Below are 13,859 nucleotides of genomic sequence, written 5' to 3'. Positions count from 1 at the left end.
TGGGTAACTGATGTTTTATACTGTTTGAAATTGGAAAAAATGAAATGCTCAGTTAGAGGATCTGTGCAGAACTTTTTCAAAACCTGGCAGGATCTAATCAATAATATTTAAGAATAAGCTCTTAAAGCACTGAGGAAATAGATTCTCTTCCCCTTTCATTTTTTTTCTTCTCCATTTATCTTTATCCGCCTATTAAACTCATCAATTTATGTATTTTTACAAGCTTTACGTTTTACTCCATTGGCCATGCTCTTTTTCTCAGGGGTGGGGGTTGATTTGTTTTTAATCCTATTTTTTGCAAAAATTGATCTATCTGTATGGAATGATTACAATAAAATCAATAATAATAATAAAATAAAAAAAGAGGCAAGATTGCATTGGTCTGGACATGTGCAGAGGAGAGATGCTGGGTATATTGGGAAAACGATGTTAACAAGAGTGGACATGCAGGTGGTGGGTGTAAAAGAGCAAGATGCAGAAGACAGGAAGATATGGAAGAAGATGATCCTCTGTGGCAACCCCTAACGGGAGCAGCCAAAAGAAGAAGAAGAAGATTAGGAAATTATTTTTCACATGATCTTTTTAAATTGTTAAACTGATATTATGTAATTATAGATATAAATAATATAACTGACAAATCATTGCTTAATGAATATTAGTTGGAATTTTCAGACTGGTCTGATTTATGGTAACTTCTGTTACACATTTTTTTCTTCATAATGGGAACACAATCCACCTGTTCATCCTTTTATGATTTCATACAGTGTTATGAAGTAAAGCAGATAATTCTGCCAATTTAGTGTGAAATGCAAGAGTTAACCATTGAGTTGAATAGTGCACACACACACACACACACACACACACACACACGTATAATGGCTGGTTCACAGATGCCAATCAACAAACTTAGCGCCCATGATAACACAAGGAGAATCTGCAGGCTGCACAGAGAGTGATTAGCGTGGAATAAGAAACCAGGTTGTTGGATCTATAGAAAATATTACATAAATTATTGCAACATTTCTACAACAGGGAAATTGAATATTCATTGAATTATATTTCCCAGTAGGCAAAAAGCTGTAAAGTCAATGTATAGTAGAAACAAGATGCCTTCAACCGATAAGAAGCAAATTGGAAAAATGAACAAATCATAACTGCCATTTTATTTGTGTTCCATTGCAAATACTTCAAGCAATTTATTAAAAAAAACTAAATCACATAATACTTTAGGAATTATGCATTATGATTGTCAAAAGAATTTTAACAGATTAGTATGGTGAGCCTATAGAAAGTCATTGTCAAGAGTCCACTGTCATTTCTTTGTAATTTCTTCTTCTTATTATTTTTATTGTAATAGAAGCTGATATATAGGGCTGATTATAATTTCAGGAATGAACCTGTTTTCAATCTTTTTTTCCCCAACTCCGCAATGCAAAGTAATGTAATTATCAAGCATTATTCCATAATCTAGCACACAGCTTTTTCTACTGCAGCAAAAACAAATTAGTCTAACACTCAGAATCAGTTGGTGGGCGATATAAAGAAAGTGCCTATTAACAGAAAAAAACAGTAGGAGTAGGCTGGAAGCAGCACAAAGTATACCTTTTTAAAGTTCTAATTTCTTCTACTTGTGAAAATACTTTGCTGCTATTGCATACTCTACTAACTCTGATTTTAATTTAATTAAGTGATGTTATATAATGTTTTATTTTAGTATAAGTTTATCTCCTAATGGTAATCCAGCATGGGTTAAACATTAGTATAGCATTTAGAGATTCATGTTACTTAATAATGTTTAATATCTGGGGAGTTTATTTATCTATATATATTTATAATAATAAAAGGCAAAGCCCTTACTGACTCACTGACTGACTGACTCATCAATAATTCTCCAAATTCCCATGTAGGTAGAAAGCTGAAATTTGGCAGGCTTATTCCTTACAGCTTACTTACAAAAGTTAAGCAGGTTTCATTTCGAAATTCTACACGTAACGGTCATAACGGTCGACAACATCCGCCATGTTGAACTTTCTTATTTATGGCCCCATCTTCACGAAACTTGGTAGGTGGCTTCCCTGCCACCTAACCAAAACCGATGTACATACTTATTTTGGTGGTATGACGCCACTGCCGGCCGCCATATTGAATTTTCCAAACGTCACTAATTCTCCAACTTCCCGTGTAGGTAGAAAGCTGAAATTTGGCAGGGCCATTCCTTACAGCTTACTTACAAAAGTTAAGCAGGTTTCATTTCGAAATTCTATGCGTAAAGGTCATAAAGATCAACAACGTCCGCCATATTGAACTTTCTTATTCATGGCCCCATCTTCACGAAATTTGGTAGGCAGCTTCCCTGCGCTAACCAAAACCAATGTACATACTTATTTCGGTGGTATGACGCCACTGTCAGCCGCCATATTGAACTTTCCAACGTCACTAATTCTCCAACTTCCCGTGTAGGTAGAAGGCTGAAATTTGGTACTTATTTCGGTGGTATGATGCCACTGTCGGCCGCCATATTGAACTTTTAACGGAAACCGATGTCCGTACTTATTTCGTTGGTATGACACCACTGTCGGCCGCCATATTGAACTTTCCAACGTCACTAATTCTCCAACTTCCTGTGTAGGTAGAAGGCTGAAATTTGGCAGGCCCATTCTTACAGCTTACTTACAACAATTAAGCAGGTTTCATTTCGAAATTCTACCCATAACGTTCATAACGGTCAACAACGTCCGCCAAGTTGAACTTTCTTATTTACGGCCCCATTTTCACGAAATTTGGTAGGCGGCTTCCCTGCATTAACCGAAACCAATGTACGTACTTATTTCGGTGGTATGATGCCACTGTCGGTCGCCATATTGAACTTTTCAACAGTCTTTGTTACTTATGGGCCCATCTTCAAGAAATTTGGTACACGGGTTCTCAACGCTAACTGAATCCTACTTACGTACATATATACGTCCAGAGCCTGTAGCTCAGTCACCGTGTGAGGCGGCGTTGGGTCCCCCATCCCAACACCTCCCACGTTGTTGGCTGCCTGCCTATATAAGGCTGTCCGTCGCTCCAGTCTCTACATTCCCTTCCTTGCTTCGCCACGGGATTCATGTCTCCCTACTGATAACTACAGCCTTTTTGTTTAATTCACGGCTTCTCCGCTGGTTTATTGTTTGTTTATTACAATTATAGTTATTGTATAGGTATTTTACACTTACGTTTCATTGCTCAGGTACCCATTTCCTTTATCATTCCAAGCCCCATTACCATGTCTATCGAGATGATCACTATCGATCAAAGAACTATCACTTACCGAGTGGTTTCCATGCCCAGAGATACCACCTACCTTTTCCATTCTCTGTGTTACATATTGCACGGCCATATCAGGCTCACTCTTGATATCCGGAGGAACATTGTGTCTTATGTATTGAATGACTGGGACAGGTTCAAGGTGTGGACTGATGACGGTACAGGGGATAATTAGACTACACAGGAGCACTATAAGTGTGAAATGCTTAAGCCCTTCACCTATGGTTCTGCATGTGAGTTGATGGCTGCCGCTGAATTGTTCGGTTGTCGCTTTCAAGTGTACCGAAATGGCCAAATATTTTACACCTTTCGACAACCACCAATGCCTCTTAAACATCTTAGATTCAAAGGTGACGATTTCAGTAGTGGACATTTCGATGTTTATGAATGTTTAAACTCTCAAAAGCTGGATGTGATTTTATCGATGAAACCGGTTGTGTGCTTACAACGCTTGACAGATGCCGAATGTCAGTTCAATACAACAAATCCTGCAAATACTGTCATAATTGAAACAAACCATGAAACTCAAACCGATTATGACAGCAGCAATTCAAGCTGTGAGATTTGAGACAAGATTACTGTTCACATGGCCAACTGTAAGTTGCATGCTCAAGAGTAAGCTCAGCACACAGCTTGGTCATGTTACAATTGGAGGGCCGAACTGACAACATGGTATACAAAGAGGTCCTTAACAAATAATTATTGGCATATTTTCCCTCAGTTTAAAAAGGTTAAATTTTCTTCTTAATAAAAATTTTAATGCAGTACTTCGCCGCTGCGAAGCGCGGGTATTTTGCTAGTATATATATATTCAACCAAGTCGCCCGACCATGGGGTACTCACGACAGATCCCTGCCCACCAACTCTAACCCTCCTCCCGAATCCACCCTCACTCTCGAGGCATGCATACTGCCTGCTCATGTGCCCTCCCCCAACACCTCACCAAACACATGTTTACATGCTGCATACAGCGATTTCCATCCGCGACAAACATGCTTCTTCTTAGAATGGTCCTGCAGGAACAGGGAAAACCTTTGTCTACAAAACCCTGATTCATATCATCAGAGCTAGGAAGCTAGGACCACTGTCCTGCTTCCACCTCAAAACCTGATCCCGCCCACACACAGCCGACACGGCATTTCTTGATTCCTCTTTGTCCTCTTCCAAACCCCTCCCCATGCTGCCAACGGCTCCTCTTCAAAACTGGTCCCACCCACACACAGCCGACACGGCATTTCGCGTCTTGCATCTGTCGCATAGGCAACTCCTGTAAACAGATTTTCATGCGCAATATGAATTGCGATCCTATAGTTTACCCACTTTAATTCCCTTACGGAGACATTGGCTGGCACAAAGATTTACAACATGTTCCCGATAAAAGAATCGGCAAGCAAAGAAGGCTTACTCAATGCCAATTTTACGCGTACACATTAGCAATGAGGAATACATTTAGTATTTTGCACTCCAGCGGCGAACTATTCCAACAGTACATCGTAGATTCATATGTTAAAACAGAGGGTTTGCGTCTCAACCATCTCAGATTAAATCAACAAGATTTACATGTGGAACAATACAAAGGACTGTCAGAAGCACTGCCAGCAAACGCTGAAAATAACAACGTACGTGTAGACAAAATTATCATATTACTGTCCACATTTCCAGGAAGTCCAAGATACATGCAACAAAACTATCAGGATGCCATGGCCATAGTACGTAAATTCGGACAGCCTCATTTATTTATCACTTTCACATGTAATCCTGCTTGCCTGCTTGCCTGGAAAATCTACATGCACTGTCGGATACCCAAAGACCGGAGCACAGACCTGATATTGTAGTACAAAAAGCAACCCAGTGAGGGCATTTGAGCCCGTCTCTTCCAGTCCAGCTGCCATAAAAACCCAGGGTATCCAGAAAGAGGCTTTATTACTGACTAGAGCAATGCCCTGGACTTAGCTCCGCTAGCAACGACTACAACCTTCCAACGCTTTATTTAACTGAATTCCGGGGGCCCATACCAAACAGTGTCTTTTCTTTTCTGTTTCTTTGCTTTGTCCTCAGACAATAAAAGGGATGACCCGGTTGACACCCTATAATTTCTTTCTGTCTGCAGAACTGTCATTCCCACACCTGACCACAATATACATACTGTATATGAGTTTGGAAATGGGAGAAAGAAGGGCAGAAACACAATTTTATTTACCTTATGTCAAAAGTACAACTACTAGATTGCTACTTGTAATACTTATTACTATGAATAAGGCAAACAACACCAACACATAATACAATATAAGCAATGTACAGCACCTCATTGAACCACCTTATTCATTATTCTTTCAAACTTACTGCAGTTTCTTTTTGCTTTACTTTTTATGTATGGTATTCATGAGACACTCTACAGCACCACAAAATATTTTACCTTTATCTATATACATATATAAAAATGGGCGGCATGGTGGCACAGTGGGTAGCGCTGCTGCGTCGCAATTAGGAGACCTTCCCGGCTCCTCCCTGCGTGGAGTTTGCATGTTCTCCCCGTGTCTGCGTGGGTTTGCTCCGGATGCTCTGGTTTCTTCCTACAGTCCAAAGACATGCAGGTTAGGTGCATTGGCGATTCTAAATTGCCCCTAGTGTGTGCTTGGTGTGTGTGCTCGCCCTGCAGTGGGCTGATACCCTGCCCAGGGTTTATTCCCTGCCTTGTGCAATATGTTGGCTGGCACTGGCTCCAGCTGACCCCTGTAACCCTGTAGTTAGGATATAGCAGGTTGGATAATGGATGGATGGATATATAAAAGTCAAATACCATTGACTCATCATGAAATCTCCCAAACCATGAGTACTTGGGACTTGAAATTTGGAATGTGGATTACTCTTGCCCATAGGTGCTCACTAAGAAATGGTTTTAAAATTTTCGTGGTCCAAGCATGAAATTTCTTATAGTTTTTTAGACCCATTTGTAAGTCTCTCTGCTTTTCACGAGAGAACTACTTAATGGATTCAGGTTTTTTCCTATAATTTGCTTGAATATTCCATTGATTTTGGGACTCTCATCAGGCTGAGTATCATAGTTCACTTGCGGTTGATTTTTCAGTGCGAATCCGAGAGATCCGGGCGGGGCCCTCCTCACTCACGCGTCTGCCTAGGGGCATAACCTTAACTCCGTTTAGTTAGCAAACGAGAGAACTACTTAATGGATTTAGATTTTTTTTTTTTCTATAATTTGCTTGAACATTCCAGTTGATTTTGCGACTTCTCTCATTGCGCTAAGAATCATAGTTCACTTGCAGGAGAGATATAGTCTTGCTAATCCGAGACATAGGCTGCTGGCCGAGGGGAGGGGGAAGAGTCACGCCAGGAGTAGAGAGCTAGATGGGGCCCTCCTCACTGTCCTGTTTCACTAATACGCTGGTGAATATATGGGGGATGGCTAGTACTGTATATTTCATTTCTGATAAAATAAGTTTATATGTTATTATATACAGTACTAGCAGACCACGTGCGCGTGTAGTTGGAATAATTATGTATCTACATGCGACTTATAGAGCTTCTTTATATACAACATTTTTGGTTTGTCCTCCTGGAGCCAAAATATATAAATTTTCTCTATGACTAATTCGAGAACATGCTACATAAAAATAGAAACGGGAAAAACAGCAGCACCACCGGGAACAACAGTAAATGAGATAAAGTAAAAGTCTACCAAACACTAAAGTACAAAAACGAAGTAGAAAGTAACAGTAAACCACAACACCGCTGGGAACACTAAGAAACACTAAGTAGAAACACTAAAAGAAAAAATACTATTCAGTAAGTACTGCATCTAGTGAACAGTAAATCAGTAAAGAAGAGGGGACTAAACACTAAGGAAAAAGAACGGTAAGACCGCATTAGCTGAGGAGCTCAGCTCGGAGCGAAATGAAGTGAATGAAATGAGGTGAATGGGAGGGGAGATGATCACGTGACTCCCCCACCTGCCTTAACTCTCCATCCCTCCACAAACACACAAACACAATCTCTCGGATCCCAACTCTCCTTTATATAAATCAGTAATAAAGGAGAGAGGACTAAACACTAAGGAAAAAGAACGGCAAGACCGCATCAGCTGCGGAGCTCAGCAAAGCTCAACTCGGCGCGAAATGAAGTGAATGAAATGACGTGAATGGGAGGGGAGATGATCACGTGACTCCCCCACCCACCTTAACTCTCCATCCCTCCACAAACACAGAAACACAGTCTCTCAGATCCCAGCTCTCCTTTATATGTATAGATGTTACCTCAATAAGTACAAATTTGGTTAATGCAGTTGGAATATCCACATTTAGAAGTTCATGTAACTAAAAATATTGTAATGATCAGGAAGATCTGTCACTCAGGCTTAAATTCCTAAATAATCTTCCTCTTTGTTAGGGCCACTGGGAATGTCTCTGAAACAATGATTATTAATCGTCATCATAGCATTCCTTACACAGATACATTTATATTCAGGTGCATTTATTTATATCAACTTGACTTTTGTTGAAAAATGAATTGTCCTTATGGCAGGTATTTGTGCATAATCAAATGAGGTTTTTCAGAACCACACAACACATGATGCTTATATTTAGAAAGCAACAGTATACATGTCCTTAAGAGGCCAAATCACAAGTTGAACAAACACATATACAGTACTACGACACACACATTTGGGAGATTCCAGAAAGTAGTCAGACATGAGCTTTTTCACTTAAGCAAGAGTCCTCATTTGAGGAAGAAGTTTTCTATACTTCAAAAAGTTTCAGTTGGTTGAATTTATTAATCCGGCAGGAAGACACTAGCATCAGAAGCACAACTGGTCAAACGGAAAATGGATGAGATTAATGATGTCAGTAACAAAATAAAATGTGCAGCAGCAAAGTTGCATAACAGAATGTTTCCAGCATGCAGATGTCCTAGATAATCCAGACTGGAATAAGGCTGTGAGAAGAAATAACCCATCACTTTTCTGAAAGACTGTGATTTACAAAGCATTTACTTTCTCTTGGAATATTGTATAGAGCTGACAAGGAATAGAAGCATAAAAATGAGTCATAAAGGTGAATCACAGTATCATAAGTTAAAATGATTGTAAATACATGGAAAAATGTAATTGTATAAAATTGTACTCTGAAATGTTCTATCATGAAAGTTTAAAAAAAATATACAAATGACTTTCCATCAGACTGATCAAAAACAAATAAACTGCAGAAGATTCATTTTACTCATTGTATTCAATAAACATATTTTAGGTGTGGGGAAATTCTGTAACAAAAAGTAGGTTTATCTAAAAATGCTATGTTCTATGATTTTATTTATGTTTCAGACAAGCACATTTTGCACATGACCTTTTTCACAAAAACCTGAGGTTTTGCTACCTATAGTGATTTTGGCTATGCCCTTGTCTGATACAGTTCAGACAGATTCCAGCCAAAAGCAACTCTATTATCAGAATAAGCATATTTGTAAAATAAACAACTTTAGAGTATTACATAAGATGCAATTAACACTTCTGGAGCAATCCAACCCTCCATAGTACCTTACATACATTTTGTCTATATTATGAAGCTTTACAGTAGGTTTAGATTTTTTATAATATTTTGGTTATTTCAAATATTTGTTCTGCACAGTGCAACACAATTTTACCTTTTTGTTAAAGTATTTGCTTTTCTGCAGTTTATCAATTCCTCCTTAAATCATATAAAGTTTTTCATAACAGAAATTATTGCAGTTCAGAAAAACACTTACCATTACAACTGCAATATTTTGCAACACATACACAAAGAGACTCGAGAGTGAGCTGAAATCAGTGAGCTCTGAACCTGCAGGCTTATGATGTCATGCCCATCTCTAAACCCAGCAGACCACACTTGATCATAGCATATCCTGACAGTTCTGGAGCACATTTTATATTATTCAACATGATGTACAGTACATAGGCAACCAAAGGACAATATAAAAAAAAAAAAGAAACCTGTAAGAAGCATGCTAATTTTAGTTATGAAACAATGAAAATTCACTAGCTATCTGTTAATATGTGTATCTTGCTTTTTTAAAATAAATTGTTACTTTTTTGTCTTGCTTAATTTTCTTTTTAGAAATATCAGTTCTCAATTTTTACTGGGACTAGGCTAGTACTTTTCCTTAGATTTTTTTGGAATAAGGTTAATTTTGCTGTTTTTTGAATTAACATAATGGCTTTCTTTGTCTAACGCTTTATCATGCACAGTATATGAAAAGTAACTATTTATAGTCTTCAGCAAAAAACACCTCCAAGTAGGTTGATTAATGCGGTCCACTGGCCAAACAGCTGCCTTTGATTCATTGCTCCAGGGTACATTTTAAAATCTGACTACCCAGGCTGCTTTTCTGCTAAAACCTTGTTTAAAAAATTGCTATTTTTTCCAGAAGTAATAGAGTCAAACCTAAAGCTTACTCAAGTACTTTTTAAACACAGTAGAAATATGAACAAATAATTTTTCCTTAATAGCTTACAGAAAGTTACTAACTGTCACACAAGCATGTGATCATTTAAGTGTTTTCATGTTTGCATTAGAGCTGATGCACAGGAAAATACTTATTGTCTGGCGTTATCAATACACAGTATCACTCCTGAGATCTGTGGCATGTAAAAACAGGGCAGAAAAAATAATTGTAGTAATGTGATTTCTGTACTTTTGAATTATTAATCTAAACTATTACATTATCACATAATACTTGGAACAATACTGTTTATTTTTATGGTTTTTATTTGTAATGTTTAAAATAGCTTGATATATAAAAAATTAATAAAACTGTATAATACTGATAAGCTAAAAAAGACAAATGGCCGTAACATAGAAGTATGAAATGGTAGGGAAAACTGAAGTGCACATTAAAATTTAATGTTAGTGATCTATTGGCTTTGCTTGCAAAATGATTTTCTTACCATTTTAGATTTAATCAGTTAGAATCACAAGACTGCTCAACAGGATGATAAAGGACTCTAAAAGCTCCAGGTTTGAAGACAGATTCATTATTCACAAAGCTGTCAAGTGTAAAATGGCAATAGCCTTTTGTATGTCTTTTTCATCATTTCATTTTTGCTTTTAGCACACTGCTAAGTATCATAATATGTGTAAAAATGCTTTATTTTTAATTATGAGAGAGGAGTTTTTTCCAGCACTTTTATATTAAGTCTAAAGTATGATTTTTTTTTTTTTTCAACTTTACCTGATTGTTCTACTTTGGTCAAGTCTGAATAGCTAAAATCAGCACACCATTTGGAAATTATATTAGTGGTGGAATACCCACTAATGAGCAAAACACAATTTATGTTGTAATCAGAAAAGTTCACTGAAAAATAATAAAAAGGAAAAAATCTTCCTATGAAATAATGCAACCGGAATTGCAAAGAGGAAAATTGTATTTCATTATTGTTCACATCATAATTATCTTGACTAGTTATGCAAAAATCTTGTTGTCCTGTCTGGTCACTCCTGATCAGTAGGTAGGCTTCGTAACAAGCAGATACAATAATTTAAGAAAGCATTCTGATGGCTGACCCTTATTCCAACTAGTGAAGAACTTGTGACCTTTATTCCAACTAGTAAAGAGGCTGTTACTTCCTCAACACTTATGAAGCCAATAGGGACACAAGAAAAGCATTGTCTGTAATAAAACATCAGCATTCATAGACAGGCAACATTCTGTTCAGAGGGTTTTCCAGCATCTTAACCATTATAAATTACAAATTACCATTTTTATTACTTATGTATTAGATGAGCAAACATCAATTGTGCAGATGGCAATGTAAAATGAAACTTTATTATAACAAATTGTAAAGGCAGAAGAACGATAAATCAAGATTATAAACATTTGCCACTATTCTTGACCTAAGGAATGTCTCTATCACTTTGAACAAGATAGTTGTAACTATTAATCTGTAGCAGTCAAAATTAATTTACTCACATGAGACAGTTTGAACTGGAGATGTGCTGGACAGTTTTATTCGTAGTGGCATGATCACACTCTTAAAATCTGAGATCTCATACCTACTATTAAGTAAAGATCAAAGTTTTGCCCTCACAGCACAACAGCTTCAAGAACAGCTTAAAAGTGGTTGAAAAAATTAAGTGTGTTTCCACTGTGAAGGGAAGACTTTGTGCTGTAGGTTTGACAGGACGAGTGGCAGTAAGAAAGCAAATTCTTAAAGGACAAAATAAGCCCTTCAAATACCAGCTATGGACTACTGCAGACTGAACAAAGTCTCCTCTTCACAGTAGAAACTGAGACTTCCCTTTTTCAACCGCTGTTAAGATGTGCAGGTATTTCAAGCTGTTGTCCTGTGAGACATTTTTCACGCAAGCTGGTGACCCTCAGAAACTTGTCTTCTCATTAGGTTGTGACATTGGGTTGGTCAGATCTCTTCCTATCAGAATTTCTTCCAGTTTCCAGTTGCCTTTGGATTGTGTAGGACACCGCACTCTCTGACTGACACCGATTTGCTTTTCAATTTCTCTTAAAGAAAGGCTTACATTTCTAAGGTTAATAATGTTCCTTCTCAATTCATTTGATTGCCAGTTTCTTGCAATTATCACTGGGATTTACAACTTTCTACAGTGTAATATTGTCCAAGTAGTACTTCAGAGGGTGTAGTAACACAGTCTGTTCCAACTCTGCATTAAGAAAGACAGTGGATTTTTAAGTAATCAACAGAAGTTGTGACACCTGTGTGAATTGTTTGTTTCAACTTACAAGGCTTAGTTTACTTTAATTGCTGCAGAACATTCGCAGATTGTGCCCTATTAGTTGTTTCCTGAAGAAGTTCCTTTTGTAATACTCTGAAACTTCCTTTTTTTCCAGTTTTTGCTAACCTAAATTTTAAATTTAAACCTCTGGCAGTTTGCTGCTTACCTTTTCACCATTTTAGGTCATTCATTGCATTTCAACTGATAAATTTAAAGAAAAGCTGGAGAAAACTTTTGACCAATACTATACAAATAAATCTAAAATAAATAAACCTACACCAATTTTCGCAATGAAATGTAGTTAGTTTTCTTATGTCACCATATTACCAACCCTCCTTGGCAGTTACCGTTTTATCTCTGATTATACAATCTTTGCTGACAATGAGTCCAACTGCATTTAGTAAGCTGTTATCTTAACCATTACACCTAAATGCACTTACAACTAAGGAGGAGTGTGCACTTTAAGAGTAAAAGGGGCACTAGCCTATTTTTTAATTTTTGAAATGCTTGGATTACACTTTCTACAAAACACAGACTTCCCATTGTAGTCTGAATTTTAATACCAAATGTACATGAAAATTGTATATAATTTTCAAGTGAAATTGAATGTTTTTTCTATTACAATATAAACATACTGCAAATGTCTAGGTGAAATTCTAACAATCTAACTGCATCAACAAAGTTAACTTTACTATATTACACCAATGATAAAGCTATGAAAAAATCACAAAAACAACAAATTCTTGGAAAAAACAGTTTAACCAGCATATACTGTATTTTATGAACTTCTCCAGGTGATTGTTCATTATAAATATAGACATCTTTATAGTGAATTTAAGAACTCCTAATAGTGACAGTGCATTTGGCCTTCACGGTATAATTACACGTGAACACATTAAAATATGAAAAATATGATAGATTTTGATATGATGACATTATTTCACATTTCTGCAAAATTTTAGCTATTAATACTCTTCCATTTTGGGGGAATTACAGTTTAAAGATGACAAAACTAAAATGCATAGAAAGAGAAACAAAAGAAAACCCACAGTAATAGCCAGCAAATGCAAATGCAAAACCGTGCACCATCCCATAAGTCAAGCAAAATTTTGCATGATGCGTCACAGAAAATCTCTGACTAGCAAACAAATTATTCTGCTTCAAGATGGATTAAAGTATACAAAACTTCTTGCATTTTCATTTTCCCAATGTACATTTTAGAAACGAGTGTCCTGTAGTTAATTAAGATTGACTTACTTTTGTCTTCTTTCTCTATAATGAAAGGCGCTGAAGTTCAGCTGCAGCTGAGAGTTGACAGCACAGGACTGTGAGCTGAAAAACAGAACAAAGTCCAATTAACTAATTGTAATTTACTAAGCTATATTACAATTTTGTATTCACAAACTGGGATTTTTTTTTATTTATCCAAGAATACATAATAATATAGTGGGTGTGCTTGCCTATTTAGTTCCATCTTTCATTCCCTATTGATAACAGTGAAATTAAAACCAGAAAACGTGGTGCTGTACAAATTGACCTGCCAGTAGTTAAAACTGGCAAGTCTGTACCCTTCATATGTAAATTACAAATTTGTATTTTGTTGACCTTATAAGAGTAGTAATATGGGACTTATGCATGTTCTGTACAATATGGTGGTTTGTTCTTATAAAGAGTTGGGGGTAATGTCGGAAGTGGGGAGTTTTTCGGTTTCATTTTCTCAGTTGACCTAAAGTGTTAATTTTAAGAAGGGGTCCTCAGATTTAATTTCACCAAACAATTTCTTTATCTTAGGCTTCCTTCTTATTAATGTAAGTA

General features: G+C 36.9%; 1 protein-coding gene across 1 annotated transcript in view; it reads right to left on the bottom strand.

The window, feature by feature from the left end:
* Nucleotides 1-13,376, bottom strand: part of adarb1b (adenosine deaminase RNA specific B1b) — a 186,758-nt gene extending 173,382 nt beyond the window's left edge. Inside the window, exon 1 of the mRNA XM_039756429.1 lies at nucleotides 13,302-13,376. The gene's annotated coding sequence lies outside the window, so the exon portion shown is untranslated. The remainder of the gene's footprint in view (nucleotides 1-13,301) is intronic.
* Between the last annotated feature and the right edge of the window lie 483 nt (nucleotides 13,377-13,859).

This window comes from Polypterus senegalus, chromosome 6 (genome assembly GCF_016835505.1).
Source record: "Polypterus senegalus isolate Bchr_013 chromosome 6, ASM1683550v1, whole genome shotgun sequence".
Lineage (NCBI taxonomy): Eukaryota > Metazoa > Chordata > Cladistia > Polypteriformes > Polypteridae > Polypterus > Polypterus senegalus.
The sequence above is the reverse complement of the archived record's forward strand: the minus strand, read 5'-3'. Positions and strand labels throughout refer to the sequence as shown.